Consider the following 25,356-nt stretch of genomic DNA (forward strand, 5'->3'; position numbering starts at 1 on the left):
CGAGTTCCAAAGAGTAAATTTAATCAGAAGAGAGACAATGCACAATGCAAGGAAAACAGTCAAGCAATACAAAATAATAATAGTTTAGCCATTAAATAAAGTCAAGGACCTTTAGGTCCTCCTCAAGGACTTTAGATAATATTCTGAGCCATGTCCTTTGAGCCATTTTGCAGACACTGAAACCCCCACCTGATGGAAGAAGTGAACTGTGTGCTGCCCACACGCACATAGAACCCAACTGGTTGGAACCAGAAGGTTAATGGTGGGTGACTCCCAATTACCTCACCACCAACCAATCAGAAGAACGTCCATGAGCTGATCACACACCCTGCAACCCTCCTCCCTCGCCCTGTCTTTAAAAGCCTTTCCCTGAAAGCCTTCAGGGAGCTTGGTCTTTTGAACACTAGCTGCCTGGACTCCTTGCTTGGCACCCTGCAATAAATGTTGCACCTTCCTTCACTGCAACTCAGTGTCAGTAGATTGCTTTACTGCATGTAAGCAAGCAGACTCAAGTGTAGTTTGGTAAGAGTAGATGCTTAGCAGACACCCATTTCTTCCCTTTCCCTCAAAATCTTCTCTTACCTGCTCCTGATGCTTTTCTTCCCATCATTTAAATCCATGTGTCCATTCTATAGGCAGCACTTGAGGGCCAGTAGCACACCAGGCGCCGGGGCTGTGCATACAGAAGCCACATGGGCCTTCCTGGCCTAGAGGTGCTCAGAGCAGCTGGAGTGACCCAGAGACCAGATGCAGTGGTCAGAGGATCAGAGGTTGATGGATGAGAACCAGACAGGCCAGTGCAGCAGGGAACAGTGTCAGGAATGTGAGGGCGGTGAAGGGGCGAATGGGGGCAACAGGAGCATCAGGTTTGAAACTTGCAGGGCTGGGGGGCACTTGTGAGCCACCAACCTGGAGAGCTGGGGCACCCCGGAGCCTTGCTAAGAGGCTGGTGCTTTATCTTACGTATAGAAAAGTGAATGGATCAGATTTTCATTTTACAAAGGTCACTCTGGCTGTTGGGAGGAAAATAAGCTAGAGGAATGGGGTGGGTCAGATTGGACAAAAGGCCACAGTAGAAATGGTTGGAGTAGATATCAGTGCACTCACTGAAAAACCTGGAGCACCCACTGGCCTGTCTCTCCACTGCCAAGGCTGGCCTCTCTTTGCCAGAGGACCTTCCTTGTCCTGGTTTTGCCCCTACTTTGCAAACTCCACAGTACGTCAAAAGTGATGACTGGCTGGAGTTAGGTTATGGACACTTTGGCTTTCTCACCCTGTGGGTAGGATAAGCTCTGAGATGTGTCTACTGTGGCTTCTTCAATGGGGTGAAGAGCCAGGTTCCCACAGCAGTAGCTGGAGTGTGGCACACTCTATGTTGGCCTCCTCCCTTTCTTTGACTCACTTTCCCTCTTGCCCATCTCACCTTCCAAATAAAATAGCTTATATATGAATCCTCATCTCAGAGTCAGCTGCTGGAGAAACCCAAACCAAGGTTACCAACAGCAAAACCTTTCCTAAGAAGTGATTTTGACGTTGGGAAAGAGAAAAAAGGCACTGGCATTCACAGGAGAACAGGCTTGGGGGATAGAGTGTGCCTGTACCTCCTGTTTCACTCCATTCCGCTAGAGTAATACGAAGGACCAAGTGGGAATTGAGAGGTTAAGTCTTGGACACCACACACATCATCATTTAGCTCTACATGGAATCCCAAAGCCCTGGGATTGTGGGGAGGGTCTTTGGCTCTTCCTTACGCATCCCCTGGCATTCTCCTCCAGCTGATGTAACAGAAGAATACTTAATGCCTATTTTACCAACACCCAAGACCCTGCCGTGGAACCATCTGCAGAAGCAGAAACCAAGTTCTGGAAGGAATTCAGTGTCAGGGGGAAAAAAAAAAAAGGCTCCAGCATTTGGCAATCATTCATTTGTTAATTAGAAATTCAGTAAATATTTATTAAGCACTTCTTGTGTGCCAGCCCTTATGGTAGGTTCTATGGATATGACCTTGAACAAAGATAGTTTCCTTTGTTCTCCTTGTGACCAGATGGATTGTCAATGGTTACTTTCCTGTCTGAGCGCTCTGAGTTATATGCTCAGTTGAGGGCAGTAAAGACAGATTCCCTCTTCTTCTCAATATGAATGTAATCTATTCCAACAACTCAAAGTAATGGAAAAACACCAATGACCCAATAGCATATAAAAATGCACAAATGACAGGACAGTTCACCAAAACAAAGTCCATAATTCTTAAACACATGAAAAGACTCACAGTGTACTCACAATCGAAAAGTTATCAGCTGTCAAAGATCAAAACATTGATTATCATATTATATTGGTAACAATGTCGAACAACAGGCATTTCATATATTGCTGACAGAGGCATAAACTATAAAATCTCTGTAAAGGAAAGTTGGAAACCTCCTGCAATAATACAAATGCATAATGCTATTTCATTCTAATTCATTTTTCCTTAAGGCAAACTCACACTTTTGTGAGCAATGGCATATGTATAAGGACGGGATCATTGCAGCATCTGACAAAATGGTAATCAACTTAAATTAATTATAATATGTCCATCAATGTAATAGTACACAGTTGGGGGAAAAAGCTGTTTGTGTACTATAAGGAAAGTTCTCCAAAATTCAGTGTTAAACTTTTTTAAGTAAGGAAACAATATGCAAAATATGCTACCATTTGCAAAATACATATGTATATATGTATATACTAGACATCTGGAATATATATGCACTTATTTGCCCATGCACAAAATAGTTCTGAAGGAAACATAGGAACTATGTAACACTGCCTTGAAAGAAAAGATTCAATGGCTAGATAATAGATGAAAAGAAGTTTTTTTTTTTTCATTCCAAATCTTATTATATCTTTTTAATTTTTGAAGCATGTAGATATAGTATCTAATTTTAATTTATATTGTAGTATTTACAATAAATAATATAATGAATCTCTTGAAAATAAATTTCATCAGAGCACTAAAGCATTTACTGTACCTTGTCTCTGACTAGGTATTAGTCAGGGCAAACAATGCCAGCTGCTGTAACAAACAATTCCAAACCTCAGTAGCTTCAAAAAACATAAAATGACTTACATCAAAGTTGGATTCCGCTGAGGCATCCTGTTCAAAGCAGTCTGATTCCATCTCACGGTCTTTGATGACGCCCTGGTTTCATCCAGCTGGCAAATGAAGTAAAGAGACTCTGAGGAAAGTACACTGAACACCCAACGGCTCCAGCGCAGAAACGACACTCATTACTTCTGCTCACGTTACATTTGGAAGGAGACTGGGAGATTTAGTACTCCTGTATGGCCAGGAAGAAAATGAAATGGTTTACAGAGCACAAAGCATTCTCTCTGCCACAAAGGGTCATACTGAGCCTCCATGGCAACTACACTAGATTCTGGAGATTCTACTGGTCATTTCCCTAATCACCTCTTTTTATCTGTTAATTTAAAAAAAATAAAAGACTTTTCTTTTAGGGCGGTTATACACTTACACCAAAAGTGAGAGAAAGGTACAGCGATTTCCCATATACTCCCTGCCCCTACACATGCACAGACTCTCCCATTATTAACCTCCACCAAAGTGATAGTCATTGCAACTGGCGAACCTACAGCAACAAGTCACAATCACCCAAAGTGCATGTTTTCTAGCAGTGTTTACTCCTGGCTTTGTACAGTCTACAGATTTTATCTGTTGACTTTTGCTATGTAATGAATCATCAAAAATGTAACAACTTAAAACACCCATGATTCTTTCTTTTAAGGATTTGAACTGGTCTCAGATGATGGTTCTTCTGGTCTCACCTCATCCACACCTCTGCAGACAGCTGCTAGGTCAGCTGGGAACTGACTGACAGAACAGCCTCAGCTAAGACGGCCTGTCTCCATCCAACATGACTGTCACTCTCTAGCTTGCTAGCCTGTGTTGTCACATGATGGCTGATCATGCACAAAACAGGCGCTGTGTCCCTGCCACCACTTTGCAGTGGTCAAATTAAGTTACAGAGCCATCTCAGACCGAGAGTGTAAGTAAATGAACTCCACATCGTGACAAGAGGAGTTGCAAAGTCACATTGTAAATATGGGAAGGAGAGTAACCATGGCCATGTTTGCCATCTACCACAGTTCTGTTCAGAGCTTCCCTGGAGGCTCAGATGATAAAGAATCTGCCCGCAACATGGGAAAGCCAGGTTTGTTCAATCCCTGGGTCAAGAAGACCCCCTGGAGAAGGGAATGGCAACCCACTCCAGTGTTCTTGCCTGGAAAATTCCACGGACAGAGAAGCCTCGCAGGCTCCAGTCCAAGAGGTTGCAAACAGTCAGACACGACTGAGCGACTAACACTTTCACCTTCACTTTTATAGTTCTGTACAAAGGCCTTTGAGAAAAAAAAAAAAAGAAAAAAACAGTTGGTTCACATCCATGCCAAGGCCTTCCTGGGAATAGTTCTTGCTGAAGTTGTCAACCAAGGACAGTCTTCTGCTAGAAAAGGGCATGGAACTGCCCTTACATAACCCCTGACATCAAAACCTACACAGGTATCTACAGAGTTAAACCATAGGAGCTAAAGTAAATCAAGGAGACCTCAGAGATGACAAAAACACAGGATAATTTATGGAGAAATTTGGTACTAACACAAATCATTCACTCAGAGTTAGAACTGGCCTTAGAGATCATTTATCCTATTGTTTTTTAAATGTATGACATGAAACCAAGGGAGTTCCAAAAAGGTGATTCACAAGTTCACTAAGGAGAAAATCAAATACCAAATAGGACTGGAAAGGAACTCTGGGTCTTTGCACCCCTGCTTTTACAAGGGTGACCACGATTTTTATAATGAAGAAGCCATTAGCATCCTTATTGCAAAGATCCTTCTACTCTATACAGATGTTCACCTAGAATTGCCCTGAGGTTATTTGGATTCATTTGATTTTTACTACACAACATCTTTTGAGGAGCCAATATATGTTGAAGGCCTACTACACACAAAGCATTGTGTTAGATCCAATATCAAGTTCAATATCGAGTCTGTTTCTCTCTGCCCTAAGACTTAAACAGTCTTTCAAATGCCTTCTCTATGTCTGTTTTTATTCTAGACAGATGCTTGTCAATTCACCTTCCAGGTCAAGCCTTTATTCCAAGCCAAGCTTCCAGTCTCCCTCACTGTCCCATCCAAGGGCCCTTTCCTGCTAGAGTGAACATCAGCCTGATTTTTTATATAAAAATGCTATTTATTTCTGTTTTGGCTGTGCTGGGTCTTTGTTGCTACAAGTGGGCTTTCTCCAGTTGTGGTGGAGGGGGCTGCTCTCCAGGTGCAGTGTGGGCTTCTCAATGCGGTGGCTGCTCTTGCTGCAGAGTATGGGCTCTAGAGCTACAGGCTCAGTAACTGCAGCACACAGGGGCCCAAGGGATCTTCCTCGACCAGGGATCAAACCCATGTCCTGCACTAGCAGGAGATTCTCAACCACTGGGCCACCACGGAAGTCTTCAACCTGCTTGTTATATCCAAGCACCACCCAGTTTGATGCTGCCTTTAGTCAGCTCTAGCCCACCCACATCTCCAACTGCTCTCTCAGTCTGAGTAGGAGCAGGTCCTCACTAGTGCCCCACACTCCCACTTTCCATCTATAGCCATGGCCCTTCTTTGAAAACACCTGCTTCATGTCAATCTGGTATTGAAATCATATAGCAAACTAGGAATCATTTTTCCACTTCTCTTCAAGCCTGGTCCTCTTCAACTCACATGATATCATCTCATTTCTGCAAACTCCACTGCTACATGATAAATAATAAAAAGATTAATAGGAAATGACTGAAATCTTGATTGTGAAATAAGAATCCTACACTGCAACAAGAGGTCAGTTGCTATGAGACAAATCTCTGACATCTGATCACGTAAAAATTCTATTCTTGGCCCTGCCATCTATTCTTGGCCCAGCCAGGAGAATTAATTGAGTCACTCTATCTCTCTGAGCCTTTTTTTCCTTCTCTCCTTCCTGTTGGTGAGAGGGCCACTGACTGCCTACCATATCCCTAAATTTCCAGCTCCCAGAACAGCTGGTTGGAAGTGCTGGTGAACAAGGATGCTAAGAGTTAATGGGAATGTCCCCATCCCAAGAAAATTCTGGGACTGCTTGGCTAACTACATCTGTTGAGGCTCTATAAATGTCAGAAGTTAGCAGGGAAGCTGTGTCCAGCTGGTCCATGAATTGGGATTTCCTGTGTGCATCAGGAGTACACCATTTAGGAGGCAGATTAAGAATATCTACCTCCGGGCTTCCCTGGAGCCTCAGCTGATAAAGAATCTGCCTGCAATGTGGGAGACCTGGGTTCAATTCCTAGGTTGGGAAGATCCCCTCAAGAAGGGAACGGCTACCCACTACAGTATTCTGGCCTGGAGAATTCCATGGACTATATAGTCCATAGGGTCCCAAAGAGGTAGACATGACTGAGCGACTTTTTCACTTTCCTAAATGGTACAACCACCATGGAAAATAATATGAAAGTGTGACTGAATGCAAGTCTATGTGTCCAAAGCACACGGAGATCAAACAATAGTGAAATGTCACAGTTTGAAGCAGAGAAAGGTTTGTTGTGGGGCCATGCAAGGAGATGGGGGACTCATGCCTTAAAATCTCTGAACTCTGAAGGCTTTCAGTAAAGCCCTTTTATAGGTGAGGGAGGGATGTGGTTAGTTGTCGCAAACTTCTTTGTGTGGAAACTTTTGTTCACAATGTTCCTGTAAACTTCAACTTACATCAAAACAAATGTTATTCTCTGTTCTGCAACTTTTTATCTAAAGTTGTAATATTCTTAAAGGTCACAGCCTTGAGAATTATACAAATAAGGGAAACCGAGGCACTGAATTCTATCTCCATTCCCCCTTGTGACTTATAACACTTAACAAATCTGTAAGCAAAGCAACATCATTACCTCTCATTTCACTTGTTCAAGGTCCCAAGACTCAACTTTCACCCGCCCAGGCCCAGGCCCAGGCCCTGGCTAAGAGGAGGGGTCCCCATGCAGGCCAGTCACCCTGCCCAGGAGTGCTGGTGCAGCCCCTAGCCTGGGTCCTCCTGCCAGTGCCCAGACCAGCTGAGGAGGCAGATCTCAGCCCAAGACGCCCTTAGAACCAGGCCCCCAGACCCCATCTGGCCATCATCACTGAGGGAGCCAGGTACCCAGCACCCAGCAGACCTAAAGCTCCTCGGGTTGAGCAAATGGGTCACAGCAATGCTGACCACTGGTGAAGTGGTATCCACCAGGTGTTAATGGGCCTGTGCCCACCCCACCCCTACTACAGAAGTTCCTCAAAAAACTTAGCACTACCACACATAATCCAACAATCCCTCTTCTGTGTATTTATCGAAGAGAACTGAAATCAGGATCTCAAAAAGATATTTGGACTTCTATGTTTACTGTGGCCCTATTCACAATAACCAAAAGATGGAAACTACCTAAATGGTCCATCAGTAGAATGAATAAAGAAAATGTGGCATATACATACAATGGAAAATTATTCAACCATAAAAAATAATCCAGTCACAGAAGGACAAACGCATGAATCCGATTAGAGGAACTATCTAAAGTAGCCAAACTCATAGAAACACAAAGTAGCACCTGCTTGACAGACTGTGGGGAGAGGGACATGGGGACTGCTCAATGGGTATAGAGTGAAAAGCTCTAGAGAAATTCTACACAACATTGAGTCCACAGCTGATAATATTACACTGTGTACTTAAACTCTGTGAGGAGGGTATACTTATGTTATATGGTCTTTACCACAGTAAAAAAATGATAATAGTAATATCTATCCCCTACCTTCCTATTGGTCGGCAATAGAAAAATTAAAAATGGTCAGAAGTGGGTAAGAGCTATACAAATGTAAGAGATCATTGCTTTGGTTATTACCCAATCTTCTTCTTTTTTTCTATTTCAGAACGCAAGATTATTCTCTAATTAAGTCTAAATTGGTGTTTTACGCCCGATCCACCAGGAGTCTCCTCTGGTGCCAAAGACCAGACAGGGCAGCAACACAAACGAGCTGAAGCCAGCAAGACTCCTTAACCACAGACAGAGTGGAGCTGACAGTGTGGAGCTGAGAAAACACTGCCTTACCGAGCCTTCCTCAGCTCCCGCGTATACCCAAAGGCAGAGCCGTGCTCTTCAGCCAGGAAAGCAAGGGTGTTTTTCATACCCTGGTCAGAGATGTTTCAGAGTCCTGGAGAGTCAGAGGCAGGGTCATACAAATAAAAATGCCACTGCATCCCCAGCTTAGAAGGAAAAAAATACCAATTTCTCTCCAGAAGCTAGCTGAGAGCATAGTATTCATCAGTCTAAGTACACAGAAAATATTGGTTGTATGGGGGATGGATGGATGAATGGATGGATAGAAGAGGGGAGCGGGAATCAACAAACAAGTAAAAAAATGTTTTCAAGTTGGGCTTCTATCTTTAGGAAGAGATGTCTCTCTGCCAAAATGATCTTAAACTGCTATTTCAACAAATACCCAGGCAGGCTTTGCTCATGAAAAGCTTTTCATGACATGATGTTCACCACAATGCCTCTGTAGACTTAAATGGTGACTTTTTATAAAATTATAAAAAGTATTCCTTCTTATCATACACCATGACCAAGGGGATATATTCCAGAGAGGCAAGGATGGCTCATATTCTGCAAATCAGTGTGATACACCACATGAACAAAAGGAAGGATAAAAATCATATGATCATCTCAATAGATGCAGAAAAGTACAAAATGCACTTGACAAAATTCAACATTCATTTATGATTAAAAACTCTCAACAGAGTGATATAGAGGAAACATACTGCAACATAATGAAGGCCATATATGACAAACCAATAACTAAAATCATTCTCCAAAATAACTAAATCATTCTCCAATAGCAAAATAACTAAAATCATTCTCCAAAAGCTTTCAGCTTTTCCTCTCAGGTCAAAAACAAGACAAGGATGCCCACTTTCGCCATTCTCGTTCAACATAGTATTGGAAGTCCTGAGACAGGAGATAGATGGGCTCCAGGGTGAGCAGCTGAAGTCTGTTCCCTATGGACCAATACTCCAAGATGAAGATTATAGGAGAATAACAGGAGAGGCTGAACCTGCCCAGATAAGAGATAAAAGACCACATATTCCCCACTCCCAAAGTCAAGAAGACCTTCCTGACTAATAAGACCCTTGGAGGTCAAGAGTGGAATGGTATCAACCTTCCTATAGGCCTCTTCACTAGAATCCAACTTGGCTGAGAGATGTGCATGCACATATTGGAGGACCCCAATATATACCAAACACAGATTCATAACCAGCTAAATCAAAATGATTGGCCAAAGGAAACCCACAAGATACACTGTGTTAAACTATTTAATATACAAAAGTGCAACTCTCCGAGTCCACCCCTGTGTCTATCCACATACTGTACTCTTTCCTTCCAAGAAACACTTTGTTTAACTACTTTCTGTCTTTGTGGGAATTCTTCTCTGCAAAGCTGAAGGGCCAGGGCCTTGTCACTGACCAATGGTCTAGAAGCAAGGACTCAGCACTCTCTGCTGTGGTCCAACCTTAATCTCTGGCCAGGAACTGAAACCCTGCTTCAAGCTGAGGCCACCCGAGATCAGTCCCAACCATGATAATTAGGCAAGAAAAAGAAATATTAATACAAGGCACCCAAATTGAAAAAGAAGAAGTAAACCTATCACTGTTTACAGATACTATGATGCTCTGTAGAGAAAACCCTGACTAGACCAAGAAATTAAGAACTAATCACTGAATTCGGTCAAGTTACGGGACACAAAATCATATAGTACGTTCTCCTTTTTGTCTGGCTTCTTTAACCAACATAATGTGTTTGAAATTAGTCTGTTATTGTGAACAGCAGAAGCTCATTCCTTTGGGCACTGAGGAAGATATTCCAATGGCCAGATTACATAGGGAAAAGTGTTCAAAGTCACTGACTGTCAACGGAAGGAAAATCAGAACCACAATGCAAGACGTCTACAGACTCACTAGAACGGCTACCAACAAATGCGGACAACACCAGTATCAGTGAGGATAAGTGGGAAATGGAACTCCTTGACACCATGGCGAAGGAGTGTCAACTAGGAAAGTCACTGAGGAAGACCGCTTGGCTTTTTAGTGAAACTGAAACACTCACCTCTTCCATGAACTAGCGATCTCACCCCCTTGATATTTATTTACTCAAGAGAAATGAAAACATAAATCCACAAGACCTGTACAAGAATATTCATAGCAGCTTTATTTATAAAAGTCCCAAGTGGAAACAGCTTTGTGTGTGAGTTGCTCAGTGGTGCCTGACTCTTTGAGACCTCATGAACTGACACCCTCCAGGCTCCTCTGTCCATGGGATTCTCCAGGCAAGAATACTGGAATGGGCTGCCATTCCCTTCTCCAAGGAATCTTCCTGACCCAGGGATAGAACCTGGGTCTCCCACATTGTGGGCAGATTCTTTGCCATCTGAGCCACCAGGGAAGACCATCCAGGGGAACAGCTTTAATATCCACCAATAAGAAAGTGGATAAATAAACTGCAGCATATCTATACAATAGGCATAATGCTCTGGGGCTTCAGTTTATAGAAAGAATAAAGTTTATCCCTCTAAGAATTTTGTGTATGGCATAATGTGGACACTGGCTTACAAATATAGGATTTTTGTTTTTGCTGTTCCATAAATAAGAAACATATTAAAAAGCAGAGACATTACTTTGTCAACAAAGGTCCATCTAGCCGAGGCTATGGTTTTTCCAGTGGTCATGTATGGATGTGAGAGTTGGACTGTGAAGAAAGCTGAGTGCCAAAGAATTGATGCTTTTGATCTGTGGTGTTGGAGAAGACTCTTGAGAGTCCCTTGGACTGCAAGGAGATCCAACCAGTCCATCCTAAAGGAGATCAGTCCTGGGTGTTCATTGGAAGGACTGATGCTGAAGCTGAAACTCCAATACTTTGGCCACCTGATGGGAAGAACTGACTCATTTGAAAAGACCCTGATGCTGGGAAGGCTTGAGGGCGGGAGGAGAAGGGGACAACAGAGGATGAGATGGTTGGATGGCATCACCGACTCGATGGGCATGAGTTTGGGTGGACTCCGGGAGTTGGTGATGGACAGGGAGGCCTGGCGTGCTGCGATTCATGGGGTCGCAAAGAGTCAGACAAAACTGAGCGACTGAACTAAGAAACAAACAAAAGTAGATGAGAAAAGAGACAAATCAACATGCTGACTACCAACTCCTAAGCCTACTTAAATTTCTCATCTCCCTGGATCTAGTTGCCATTACTCTGACTTACTACAAGTGGGAAGTAGTCAGGAAACAAAACCATTTTTGGAAAAAAAAAAAAAAAGGTAACCATAAAGCTTTGTTTTAGAGCCTTAACTTTCAAGAAAGAGCCAAATTTCCTGCACCTTTAATCTGTTCAACTCAGACATCTTAAAGTACCTACTTCCGCATCCTTTCCATAATCTTTATTCCATTTTATTAGCAAATGATTCATTTCCTATTCTGTTTTCATCTTCAAACCACCTCAAAACTCTTTGGAAAGAATCAGGAAAATAATCACATGCACTCATAAAGAAACACAGATGCTTATACACACACATGCACTCAAATATGGACATGCACACATGTTGCCTTCACCTACGTACCTAGGGAAGTCTTCATGTTTTCTACACGGATGTACAGTAAGCATCATATCAAACAATGAGCCACTTTATAGCAAATATGCCAGATCATACATCCGAGTGAGGTTCCCTGAAGGGCAGACTCTCTATCCTGATGCTGACAATGCTATTCTTGCTCAAAACATTTTTGGATTTTTGGAAGCTACACAATATAGTGAAGAAATGCAAAAATATTATAGCAGAGCCTGAAGGACAAAACCTACCCTCATATATCTGAAGAGCCACTGTTCAAAAGAAGAATTACATTTATCATCTCCAATTTACAGATAAGGAAACTGAAGCTACATCACTTGTTCAAGGTCACTTGCCAATAAGGGGTGATGTCCAGTCTGTCCGTGATCTACTTTATCACTGGCCCCCTTAGAACAGAATGAGACAGACTAGTCATGAAGAATGATAAAGAACCCCAGATGCTTCACACTCTGGTGGGAGATTACTGGTGTACAGTGGGTGCTTCAAGGGGAAAATGTTCAATCAAGCCCAGGGTGGGGGATGGGGGAGTGGTAGAGATCAGGAAGGACTTCACAGAAGAGCTACTACTCACAGGAAGGGGCTTTAAAAAGCTGATTCAACTCTTTGCATACTAATGGGTTTTTATTTTCTCACCTTTTTCCAAGGTCATTTCAGAAAAAAGCCAGGAGGGACTTGGAACACCCTTAATACAATTGTCTGGTCCTCAGAGGGCGTCTGAACCCTCTTGCGTGGACAGGACGATGAGACAGCCTTGGAAAATGGGACCACTATGGGGATTTAGGGCTTCCCTGGTGGCTCAGAGGGTAAAGAATCTGCTTGCAACGCAAGAGACTTGGGTTCAATCCCTGGGTCAGGAAGATCTCCTGGAAGAGGTCATGGCAACCCACTCCAGTATTCTTGCCTAGAGAATCCCATGGACAAAGGAGTCTGGCAGGCTACAGTCCATGAGGTCGCAAAGACTAGGACACGACTGAGCAACTAATACTTTCACAGGGATTTAAGCGGGCTCCCGATGGCCTTCTCCCCTCTGCCTCTCTGACTCCAGAAATCCATGCTCAGATCTTCTTTAGTAGTCATGTGGTAGTCCAAGAAGTGTAGGTGCACGTGTGTATGCTGGGCGGGCGGGAGAAAGGGGCCAAGGCCAGGGGCTGTCTCTTCCTCAGCTCAGAGCATCCAGTTCCCGCACACAAGAAGCTGAAGCTGCCTGGCCCTTTGATCGGGACCCCATGCTGTGCCTGGTTCAGGGAATTTTCAAATTCTCTTTCATTTTATTGAGCGGCTTCCCTCCCCACCTCCCATCCCCGAGCCAGGTCTCAAGATTATTGGGTCCTTCTTCTCATTGATTTGTTTTTCTGACCTTTGTAGTAGATACAGAAATATACGGATGGAAGAAGAAAGGAAGGAAGAAAGAGAAGGGGAGGAAGCCAAGGCAGCCTCCAAAAGGGAGGGCGCGTGGCAAGGGCCTTGCATCTCCCCACATTTCACAGAAAAGAGGCAAGCAGGATGGCAGTGCCTGGTGCCGGGGAAGGGGGAGCCCTGGCTCGTGGGGGCAGCCACTGAAGACCAGGCAAGGCCACCACTCCGCGTCCCCCACAACACCAGAGACTGACACTGACCTCTGTTTCTCTGTATACCTGCTTCCTATTGAAAAGGCTCCTGAGCCTGCTCCGTGAGCACCCACTCCATGCAAAACTGCACTAGGAGCAGGAATGCACCCGTTCTTTCCTTTCCCTCCCTCCGAGTCCCGTTTTTGCATTAAACCCACGTCCTCTGGCCAACCACATTGGTGCATGTCCCATCCCTGACACTGAGGAGGAGGAAAGTGAGGATTTGTGGAGTATAAGTTGCGTCGGCACTGAGAAAGGGGTTTTATTTATATGATCAGGTGCTGGACAAGACTGTTCCTCCAGAAACAGAAGCTGGGGCCCACGGTGCAGCCACAACTGGAAGGCCATGCTGGATATGAGTGTGACTCTTCCCCCTGACCCCTCCTCAAAGCCAAGGAAGAAGGCTTCAAGATAGGGATCCGGGATTCCTACCAGAGGGTTCCTACAAGTCTGGCCCCTCAAGTCCCAGGCACGAGCTGTGCCCACGTTAGCAGGGACACGCCTAGAGAGGTGGCACGTGACAGGAGCGGAGCGCCTGGGACAGCCTGTCTGCTGAGGACGGTGCTGGTAAGTCCCCCACAGATCAAGCAGACATCACAGACGGGACTGGACTCGTCTTTCTGGGCTGTATGCCAGGCAGGGGAGGGCAGGCAGCAGGAGGCTGAGAGGTAGGCTCCACGGTGAAAGCTGAGTGGGGTGTGGGAGCAGTCAGTCTTCATCAGGGAATGACCACAGGGCCCTTCCAGACCTAAATCCCTCACAAGCAAGCCTAGCCTTTGGACTCGGGTCACAGAGAGCATCAATAACCGGTCAGAGTCAGCCCAAGAAACACCATCACTGGGACTTATCTGGTGGTCCAGAGGCTAAGACTTTCTGCTCCAATGCTGGGGGCCCGGGTTCTATCCCTGGTCAAGGAACTAGATCCCACATGCTGCAATCAAGACCTGGCACAACAAAATAAGTAAATAAAAATAAATTTCTTTTTTAAAAAAAAGAAACACCAATGCCCATCAAAGGGAGCACCCGAGAGGAGACTATTATGGAAAAAGATGCTTGACTTCTCTCCCTTTTACCAGGGACAACATCCTGCAGGAACCAGGCTCTAAAAAGAAAGTAAGGGGCTCCAAGCTTGCCTGGGGGAATGGAAGTAATAGATATGAGATTTGAATTGAGTTTGAGAGTTAGTAGGCTCTGGGAACCCCCCCGACTCCTACCTCCTCACCTCTACCTTTGGGTACACACAGGCTTGACTTCCAACTGCCAGAACCTGCATCTCTATACCTGCAGGCTTCCTCTGCACTAAACACCTCTCTGCCCCCAGGGGGTGAATCAACACCCCTGGGAAGCAGCCCGCATCCACTGACAGATGGGCATCTCTCATTTGGGCAGAACAGACTCTGAGTCACTTGTTCTACACTGTATTCATTATCTTTGAGTGCATAAGAACTTACTCCCAAAACCTAGCAGCTTGAGATTGGCCAGTCTGGCTCCAGGTAACTCATGAGCTTGTAACCAAGATGTCGGCTGGGGCTGCGGTCAGTCCGAGGCTTGACTGGGACTGCATGACCTGCTTCCAAGCTGGCTCATCCACATATCTGGCCATTGGCAGGAGGCCTCAGTCTATCACCACACACACTTGCCCATATGGCTTCTTGAGTGTCCTCACAATCTGCGGCTAGCTTTCCCCAGGGCTGTAATCCAAGAGAGACCAACGTATAAACAGTAAAGTCTGTTGTGACCTTGCCTCAAAAATCAGACGCTGTGTTAATTATCTACAGCTGCATAACTAATGACCCCAAGATTTATCAGCTTAAAAATGTATTAAGTCACAGTTTCTATGGGTCAGGAATCTGGGACAGCTTAGTGAAGGGAAGGGGGTACCTTTTGGTGCCTCTGACTCGGAGTCTCTCTCAAGGCTGCAGCCAGGGCTGAAGTCATCACAAGGCTCGACTGGGGAAGGATCCCCTTCCAGGTTCCCTTGCAGGGCTAGTGGCGGATCACAGGGCCTTGGAGGCTGTTTTCTGGAGACACTAGTTCCTCACCATGTGGGTCTCTCCATAGGGCAGCTCACAGCATGGGGGCTGGTTTGTTCTCAGAGTCAGTGGAGAAAAGAGCAAGGTGAAAGCCAGAGTCTTTCTGGGACCTAATCTTCGGAAGTGAGAACTGCCGCCTTTGTTACAGTCTTTTGGTTAGAACAGAGTTACTTCTTCCTGGTTACAAGTGGCCCTCCTCCAGGAAAAGGACTTCCACAGGGCATGGCCTCAGGAAGGGGAGATAACTGAGGCCATCTCGGAGGCTGCCCATCGTGAATGGCATCACTCCTTTCTGCCATGTCTTTCTGGACACATGGGCCACATGCATAGCTCACTGTGGGAGGGAGTTACACAGGGGACATGAACTTGCGGGGCCAGGATCACTGGGGGCCAATTTTAAGATGGCTCCCACAAAAACTGTTGCCAGAGAGCCTCAATCAAACTAAGCATCTCTTGATAATACATTCTCAAACGTCTTTCTTCCTTTCCCTGGTCACTTCCCCACTCCCCTGCTAGTCTTTCCTGGCATCATCTCCCAAATAAACCACCTGCACATGAACCCTTATCCTGAGGTCCACTTTTGGGGGAACCCAGGTTAAGACAGAGTGAAACTTTAAACTCATATAAAACTGTTTGTGTGTGTGTGTGTTAGGAACTGATGCAAAATTGATTTCTTACTATGGAACACAGCAAACATTTTGAAAGCCATTGCAGTAAGTACAAGATTTCTGAGCATGAGAAGCTTCATTTAATCCTCATGAAATCTAGAGAACTAGGCCTTAGAGAAGATTCAAAGCTGATAGACAGAAGGCGAAGAAGTACGAGAAGTCGGAAAGTACACTGAATATTCAGAAACAGTAACATGTGAAACGGGACTATTCCCTCTCGCGCTCATCTCCCCTTGTGCTTTGGAGTTATAGCCTCATGTCTCCCTGCTCATCACCTTCCTTCAACAGGGGCCTTGTGTCAAGGTGTCCATATTCTGCTTGGGCTCCAGTCAAGCCTTGTGCCCAGCAAATATTTCACACATTCATGAGGGAGACTTGCTCGGTAACTAAAAGATGTAAGGATGAAATGCAAAACACTTCAGAGCATGTTGGGGGATGGGTGTGTGTGTGGGGGGGGGGGGGAGTTTCCCAGGAGTCAGCTAAGTCACTTGAAACCACTGTACGTTTTCATACATTTTTCAAAACTCACTTTGAGACTGACTGTAGATAGACAGGTATCAAATGACTCTTGACCTCTAAGTACCCAAAAAGTGCCCAGGAGAAATCAAGGCCTTCCGAAGCACTCAGTCGTGGTTCTATCAAGGGCTGGCTGGAGGAGCTTAAATCCAAATTAATTACCCAGACGTCTCTAGTTCAGAAGTTGGGCCACAGACAAACTCATCAGCATGCAACGGCAGCACCATTCCCACGGTGAGAAGAAAAGGGAGCAGGATAATGAGGGCAGCAGATGAAAGGCAGGCCATGGAGGAGGATCTTAATTGTATCTTAATTGAGTCACACACTTTCTCCTTCAGGCAGATCTCAGCCCTCAAGTCAAAGAAAGAGAGTGGCCTTTCTGCTGGGGTGCTTCCTGTGTCCCAGCCACATCCGGTGTCCAAGGTCAACATACTGTGGCATTCCATCAGGAGACGAGTGAATCCGTGAACTGTTGCTGCAGTTAATGCTAGCCAGAAAACCACCTCAAGTCTTAGCAATGATCACGCATTTCCCCTCACACGCCAGTGGGTCCCCAGGTCATCTGGGGGTTGGCAGATCCAGGCTGGGTTTGGCTGAGTGTTTCTGCCTCAAGCTTTGGCCCTCCTTGAGGTTTGGCTCATCTCTGCTCCACATGTGTTCATTCCAGGGCCCACACTCAGTGGGATGCAGATACTGAGAAGGTCTTCTCTGAGCATAAGAGAAAGATCTGACGTGTCTGACACCTCTCCAGGCCTGGGCTTAGAAGTGGTACCCACTCGTTTCTGTCAATAGACCACCGACCCAAGGAAGTCATATGGCCAAGCCCAAATTCAAGGGGTGGAGACAACATCCCACCCATGATGGGTAAGGGTGAGGGTATCAAGCAGTTTGAGGATGCAGATTGATAATGCCATCTGCCAAAGCCTGAGTCTTCCTCTGCACTGGAGTTCCAATCATCCTGTGGTGTTTCTGGTAATCAGGAAGTATGAAGGTGAGCATGGCATGCGCACATACGTGGCCCCCACAAATCCTGGAGGACACCCCCTCTTCACTTGCACTGCACGACTGGTTAGGGTAGACCATGGCACTCGGGAGACTGGACTGTCAGAACCTGATATCACTGTTGTCCAGAGAGTATGACGTGGCCTCTGACTTTGGAATGTGAGGGTAATTGCGGGTTATGCGGTCGTTCCCAGGGAAAGAAGAAGAAGGCCTTTCTTCAAAGACAGATGGGCTACTCTACAATTATGAATGTTCTGCAACTATATCGTCCCTTTTACACTGGGTTTGGCCTATGTGGTTGGTTGGCAAGGCTATTTCTGGGAAAGAAAAGGCTTCATTTATTTTCTGAAGGTAGGGTCAAAAAAGGGGAAAAAAAAACACACTTTTTTTGGCGTGGATTGACAACTACAGAAAACTACCCCCAGACTGCACCACCCTGCACAGCTTGAACTCAGTTGTGACAACAGTGCTTCCTCAGGTCCTGTGAGCCACCCCCGGGTATGCCCAGGGTCACAAGGCACAGACCTGCAGGCTGACCTGGCTCTAGGGTGCCTGCCCAGGGAGTGAGTGGGGACTGGATTCCAGCCCATCCTCCCCTTGGCAAGCCAACCCCCCAGACGAGGGCTGTACCATCCCGCAGGCAGGAGTACCTTTGATTGTCCATCTGCCCACAAGGGGCATCTTCTGGTAATTCACAGAAAGACAACTCACCACCAAAGGGGCATGAATCTCCTTGGAAGTCAGATGTTCGGCAGATGGCCCCGGGCTGCCTGGCACAAGGTGGTAAACTGGACTACTGCTTCCTACCCTTCAGCACCCCCACCACGGCATTATGCACCCACATCCTTTGCCACATGACTCTGCAGGGCCCCCCACTAGACAAGGAGGGCTGCACACCTCTATCCACTTGCTTTGCTTTGTTGAATGTCAGTGGAGGTGTGGTGAGCAGTGGCTTTCAATGCACTTGCTTCATCAAACTTGGCCCCCTGAGCCTCTGCCACCTGCCATGGGAAGGGCATGCTCCCAAGAGCCACTGGTACTAGGTGAAGGAGCCCCGTGGAGACCCACAGCCTGAGGCAGAGCCACCTTCGAGGTCCCACAGGTCAATAAGCAAAAGCAATAAATGTGCGCTCTTTGTTATGCTGCCCTATTGCAACAGAAACTGACTAATACACACGGTGATTCACCCAGTGAGATAAACTCCCTCAGGGCAAGAAGCCTGGGTAGTGCAGCTAAGAGAAAGCATCCAGGGGTGAAAAGAAAACAGAAAAACCAAGTTGATATTCTGCCAAAGGACTGAGCAGGGAGGCCGACTCCAGCTGGAATGGAAACTGAGGACATCAGATGAAAGCTAATGAATTCAAAAGAGGAGCTGGCAGGGCGTCACTTCCAGCTCCAGCAACTGAACTCCTGGGACCTCACAGAAGCACTGAGGCTTCCACTGTGGCTGAGGAGGGGCTACCAAGAGTTCTGAGTGTGCTCAGATATCTATAACATTAATCAAGGTGGCCCCAAAGTGAGTGCCACCCATGGGAGCAAAGGCTCACCATGCTGGGCACCATGGGGGGTGGGGGGACAAGGATGCCCAGAACACCCTGCTTTCAGCACAAGGGCTACACCGCACTCCCAGGGCAGCCCTTCTGAGGACGGCAGACATTGTGTCTGCAAGAGTCTTTCCACTGAGTCAGCCAGTTTTTAACGAGGGCCGAACACCAGGCGGTGCAGCCACCTCACTGCCCATTTTTTCCGCCCTGATCACTGCTCCATCCAGCTGCAGTCGATTTGGCTTCTGCTGATACAGATGCATGTCTCACCACTTGCAGCAGCGAACTACGGAACATTCAGGCTTTATTGGCTTGTGGGGAGAGACGCTGGAAAGGAGAAAGGAAGGGAATTCCTCTGCTGCAATGGCTTCCAAGCCAAAAACAAATACCCAAGTCAAATGCTTAATACCCAAAGGTCATCCGGGAAAACAAGCCTGAGTGTAACATGCGTCATACTTGGACAGAAAGGACACAGTGGCCACCCTCCAAGTGTCCTGCTTCCCTGGTACGACTGTGCCAGACTCCAGGGCCATGAGGACAATGACACTGTGGTTCACTCCTTACACTGTTTACAACAGTCCCCAGCAACAACAGTTTTGCTAAGAACTTTTTCAATAACAAGGAGATTCTAGTAGACAAACAGCAAGTAAAGGAGATTTAATAAAATGTAAAACTGCAAACTACTTTCATGTAAAACTAAGCTTTAGTAAAATGATACCTATTGAAAACCAATCACTGGGGCTTTCACATGAGCCACTGTTAATCCCCTCAAAACCTCCAAGCTAAGTGTCATCATGCCCGTTTTGACACACGCAGGAATGAAGGTTAGAACACGACCAACCGACGGTTACCCAGCCACTAGTGATAGGACCTGAATTTGAATCCACTGATGATCTGACTCTAAAAGTTATTTTCTATCCATTATACTAGACTGACATTAACCCTATATTTCACATAAAAGCAGATATAAATAAAATATCAGTCTACTAACACAGATGTAATTTTCTAGAGTTTTCTAGTACCCAACTTAATGTCTCTCTCCAGTTCATTCCACCAGGGCGATGGTAACCCAAACTCAGGCAACTGCTGGCCCCTGTCCTCCCCAGGCTGCATAGCGGGCACTCAGGATGCTCCACACCACGTCTCCCCAGACGCGTGGCTTTAGCCCAGTGGCGGATGATAGGTCCACAAGGGTCCACATATGCTGCCAGAGCCCAAGCCGAGCAGAAGCCACCATACCTCCCTGTTCTGCTGCTTCAGTGGGGAGGCGCCCTGGCCTCCAGGTCATTGAGGAAGACCATGTTGAGACCCAGCCATCCCAGGGTCCCCAGAGAAACAGAGCCCCAGCTCCTGCAGGGCTAACCTGCTCATTGCTGCCCCTTCCACTGGCTTCTCCTCCTCCCCTGGCTCACTCCCCCCACCCCCTCACTTCCACTTCCTGGAATCTCCTCCCAGACAAACTACTTACTTTCCCTGATGGCTCAGGCAGTAAAGAATCCACCTGCAATGCAGGAGCCACGAGAGACGCGAGTTCCATCCCTGGGTCGGGAAGATCCCCTAGAAGAGGTCATGGCAACCCACTCCAATATCCTTGCCTGGAGAATCCCATGGACAGAGGAGCCTGGCAGGCTGCAGTCCATAGGGTCGCACAGAGTCAGACACAACTGAAGCGACTTAGCACGCATGCACAGGTGAATCCTCGTCTCGGGATCTGTTTCCAGAGAAACTCACAGTAACGTGGTTTAAGTCCAGGTTCCTGGGGATTTCTGCAGGCTAAAGGCATAGCAAGGACAGATGGATGGAGATGCTGTAACTGGTGGGCCCGTCACTTGCCCCCTGAGGTGTCAGCAGGGACATCCCCAGCCCAACATCCCAGCCACCAGGCTACAGAGCTGTGGCTGAGCCGCCCCGTGTTCCTGTCCTCTGGCTCCCTCAGGCCCTCTCTCTATTTCTGTGCCAGGCCACACGGGGGTTACAGAATCCTCGGAAACATTCCATATTCCCACTTCCCCAGGGATCCACCCAGGGAAGAACACAGAAGCCTCCTCTCAGGTCTCATCGACCTGTGCTGGCTTTGGCTGCTTCCCCAATGCTACACCGAGAAACCAGAGCTGGGGCCCCTCTCTCTAAGACCACCAGAGCCCATCCTTCATCACTTTCCTTCTGGCTCCCTTTACCCCCACCCAGGGAGAAGCCATCTCCCCTCAAACATCCCCCTTCCTCATGCCATGTCCCCTAGCATTTTGTCTATGCCCAAGTGCCCTCCATCCCCTGAGGGCCCCGAATTGTGGAGCTCAAAGTCAGGAAGAAACTGGCAGGCTACGTTCTGCTTTCTGCTTGTCACTTCTGTCCCTGAAACAATTATTTCAGGCTGGTCGCCTAGACCCTTGGAAGGTTTGGGGGTAGAGGGGAGACCACTGTGGTAAAAGTGAGGGAACTAAAAATACAAATATCCATTTCTATTGTTTTAATATCATCCTTCCACCTTTATGGGCTTCCCAGGTAGCTCAGATGGTAACTGCAACTCAGGAGACCCGAGTTCGATCCCTGGGTCAGGAAGATCCCCTGGAGAAGGGAATGGCAACCCACTCCAGTACTTTTGCCTGGAGAATTCCATGGACAGAGGAGCCTGGCATGGGGTCACAATGTATCGGACACAACTGAGTGACTAACACTTTCTTCACTTCTTTTCTTTTCCACCTTTATGAGACACTTTAAAAATAATCCCTAGTACAAAGCAGTGCTAGTGCGAAATCCCACTGTTTCTTCCCCAAGTGACTGGAGGAGACTCCTTCATTTCCTCCCGATCTTTCCTGTGTCCCTGCCTTCCAGACTGGCTTCCTCGTTTCCTGACACCAGGGTTTCTGCACTTTGAGAAAGGCTGCCCAGTCCCTCCGCTCACACTCTGAGTCCAGGTTTGACTACAGTTCGGGAGACACTGGCTCTCCTTCTCATCAGCCTTTCTGTAGGATGGCTGCTGTAACTGGCGGTTGCCCAAGACCGCTCCTGATTTTCTGTCCCACCCCCCAGGGTGGCGTTGTGCTGGGAAAGGCACTTTCTGTTCCTGTGGCATCTGACCCCACACCCACCAAGTCCCTGCCTCATCCAGGTCCAGTGAGGGCATGGCTGTCCCAAGTTTGTGTCTAAACCCAGGAGACAACCATGCCATCAGCTCTCAGGAGAAAATGCGGTACAGTTCCTGACAGAAATGGTTTCTGACACTCACAGAATCACCACAAGGCCCATGTTTTTGACTGTTTCAGAAAGGAGAATCCCCTGGTCAGAAGGGAACAACCCTCTGCCCTTCCCCAAGTGGCCTGACCTTTCCGCCCAATGGGGGGCTCAGTAGGGGGCTTGTGGATGCCACTTTGAAATATCAGCTCAAACTCTCTTTAAGAACCATTTCTAACTCTGGTTTTGAGACAAGAAATATCACTAAAACCCATAAAACTTACTACATTCCATACAAAATGTACTGGGCCACCATTTTTTTTTAAATTTTTTTTTCTTTTTTTCATTTTTTTAAATGAGGAAGATCTCAATATGTTGATATGAAACCATAGCCAAGATACATCTCATGGGGAAGCAAGCAAGTGACAGAACAATGTATTACGGATTTTAAAGTAGTTTATATAAATAGTTACTGCTTCCCTGCTGGATCAGTGGTAAAGAATCCTCCTATCAATGCAGGAGACATGGGTTCGATCCCTAGGTTGGGATGATCCCCTGGAGGAGGGCATGGTAACCACTCCAGTATTTTTGCCTGGTAAATCCCACAGACAGAGGAGCTGGTGGGTACAGTTCATGAGGTCGCAGAGAGTCAGACACGACTTATTGACTAAACAACAATAATAATGTAACAATATGTAAAGAATGTCTCTTAAAAGATGTATTTTTAAAAACCAAAAATGTTAGGAGTTCCTGAGGAGGGAGGCTGGCAACTCAGGATTAATTCTCCTTTTCATTGAACCAGCTTCACCATCTCGCTATATTACTTTTAAAAGGAGGGAAAGAAAAAGGAAACGCACTGTTAAATTAAACAGAGGCTCATAAAAAACAATCTATGGGCGTCATATTTACTCAAGGAACTTGTTGAAAATGGCAAATCCAGTTGGTCAGGGAACTCTAGGATCTGCATTTCTAATCAGACCCTGGGTGAGCCTCACAACATCGGTGGACTGTGCTCTGAAAAAACCTGCCACAAAATGCTAGCCTCTCAGGGCTGGAGGGCAGGCTGCTGAAGGCTCTGGAAGAACTGGTGGACAGGAGACAGGCAGTGCTGAGGGCACCTGGGCATCCCGAAGGCTGTCCCTGGGAGGGCAGCAACTCTGCTCACCATGACCTGACAGCGAGTAAAGTGAGGACAAGCCGCTCCCTTTCTGCACTCACCTCTTAGATGCATGACAACCATCTCACCGGACGGTGTACTTGGCAGCAGCTTACTTTTTTTGCTTGCTCCTTTTTCTTTGTGGGAAATGCTCCCCTAACCTACATGGTAAGCAAAATTAAAAGCAGCATAATTATACAAGAAAAGGGAAGCTGAGATTCACAAGTAGCATGAAATCTAAACTTGAACCCAACAGACCTTTGTAACAATCTACCAAAAAAAAAACAAAAAAACAAAAAACAAAACCAGAGACAAAGAAAGCAAAGGCAAACAATTCCAAAATGATTTAAAATTAACTGACACCTGGTTATAAAGGAAAGAGTCATCAGGCACCCAAACTTGAGGTGATGGTGGACTTCTAATGAGTCTTAAAAATTTACAAAATTGCAGTGACCACTGGGAAGTAAAGAAGTCCCCTCTAAATGGTGGTGGAGTGATACAAAAAGCACTAGCTGGTCCTTTAGGTTGGTTTCCTGGGGCTGTGAAGGCAAGAGAAACAGGTGCAGAAGAAAAGCAGAGCAATCAGTTGTTTGCACGCCAATCTGGAATTTTAATTCACGCAGGCTCCAGGTGCCTGGGCCAACACAGTTCTCAGCTGCTCTTAAGTGCTTCACAAACTACAGCAGGCACTGGTGATGGGATGAGCCCTGCCTAGTCCCTGCGTCCTGCATCTGTCCCGGAGAAGAGCAGAGAAGAAGGACAGGGTAATCAAACAAAAGATGCGTGCTGGAACTCCATGATCCAGCATGGAGCCGAACCTGGGGACCCCACTGGACCCCAGCCCCCCACCCCAGAAAAAAGGAGAGAAAAGCCTATTTTGCCTCAACCTGATAATGAGGCAGCTTCATTATAAGATTAGCTGCTGGGATGAACAACACTCTCTTAATAATGCACACATCGCTATGACAACCATCCAATTCGGTACCTAAAGATAACTTCATGGTATGGCCATGCTTCTTAGACAGGAAGGAAGGGGGCAGGGCACAACCATTAAAAGTATGACACAACCATTAAAGACCAGATACAACAGAAATCGGTTAGGACCTACTAGGCCCAAGACGGCAGAAGACTTGACTTCCGGGAGACTTTGAGCCTTATTATGTGCTCACTGTATACTAGCATACACTGAACGGCACATCCCTGGGCGCCATGACAGATCCAAGGCCCACCATAAAAGGCCCAAAAGAGGGCTGCGGCCCAACTCCTAGAATCCCCTCTGCTTCTCCAAAAGAGCTAGAACATTCCTCCCATTCCTTAGCCTATGAAATTATCCAGCCCCTAAAAATTAGCCACCCCCACACCTCAGGGCCTCTTCTCACCTTTGAGACAGTGTGAACTCTGTCTGTGGAGCGTGTATCTCCCAGGGCCGCTCTCGCCTTCTGAGAGGGCCCACACTCCGCCAGTGTCTCTCTAAACAAACATGTTTCACTTTACTAACACTTGCTCTTGAACGCTTTCCTGCCCAAAGCCAAGGACCCTGCCTTGGCGACTGTCTAGGCACTCAAGGAAACCTGAGACTTGACCATCCTCTTGAGCCCCATTTTTTCCCTACAATACGGCCTACTTTGAGAAGAAACGCGGTTTCTCGTGGGCTCCATCAATCTGCTCCTCACAGGTGGCTCCCGCTCCGTGCAGAGCCTGTGCCTGGAAGTGCCGTACAAGCCGGCGCGCGTGCACGCGTGTGCCTGCGCCAAGGGGTAAGCACGGACCTCAGGCCTTCGCGGGGGTCCTGGGCGCAGGGATACCGTCCAGTGCTCAAAGTTGGTCGCATTTCTGTTGGGCCCAGACATCCGAGCGCGTTGACACAATTATTCAGGAAGACAAGCTTGGCCAGGATTAATACTGTGATTAATTACGGCGGGAGCCCCAACAAGCGAGGGCGTGCAAGGGAGGGACGTG

At 46.7% G+C, this 25,356-nt stretch overlaps 1 long non-coding RNA gene across 1 annotated transcript; it reads right to left on the reverse strand.

Moving 5' to 3' along the window:
- Window positions 1-3,085: 3,085 nt before the first annotated feature.
- LOC122425086 lies at window positions 3,086-24,878 on the reverse strand. The gene is made up of 3 exons (XR_006264690.1): window positions 24,777-24,878; window positions 23,460-23,558; window positions 3,086-3,192 (listed from the first exon to the last, which is right to left on the reverse strand). It is a non-coding gene; the product is annotated as an uncharacterized LOC122425086 (long non-coding RNA).
- Window positions 24,879-25,356: the final 478 nt, after the last annotated feature.

The sequence above is a fragment of the Cervus canadensis genome, chromosome 22 (assembly GCF_019320065.1).
Source record: "Cervus canadensis isolate Bull #8, Minnesota chromosome 22, ASM1932006v1, whole genome shotgun sequence".
NCBI classification, from domain to species: Eukaryota; Metazoa; Chordata; class Mammalia; order Artiodactyla; family Cervidae; genus Cervus; species Cervus canadensis.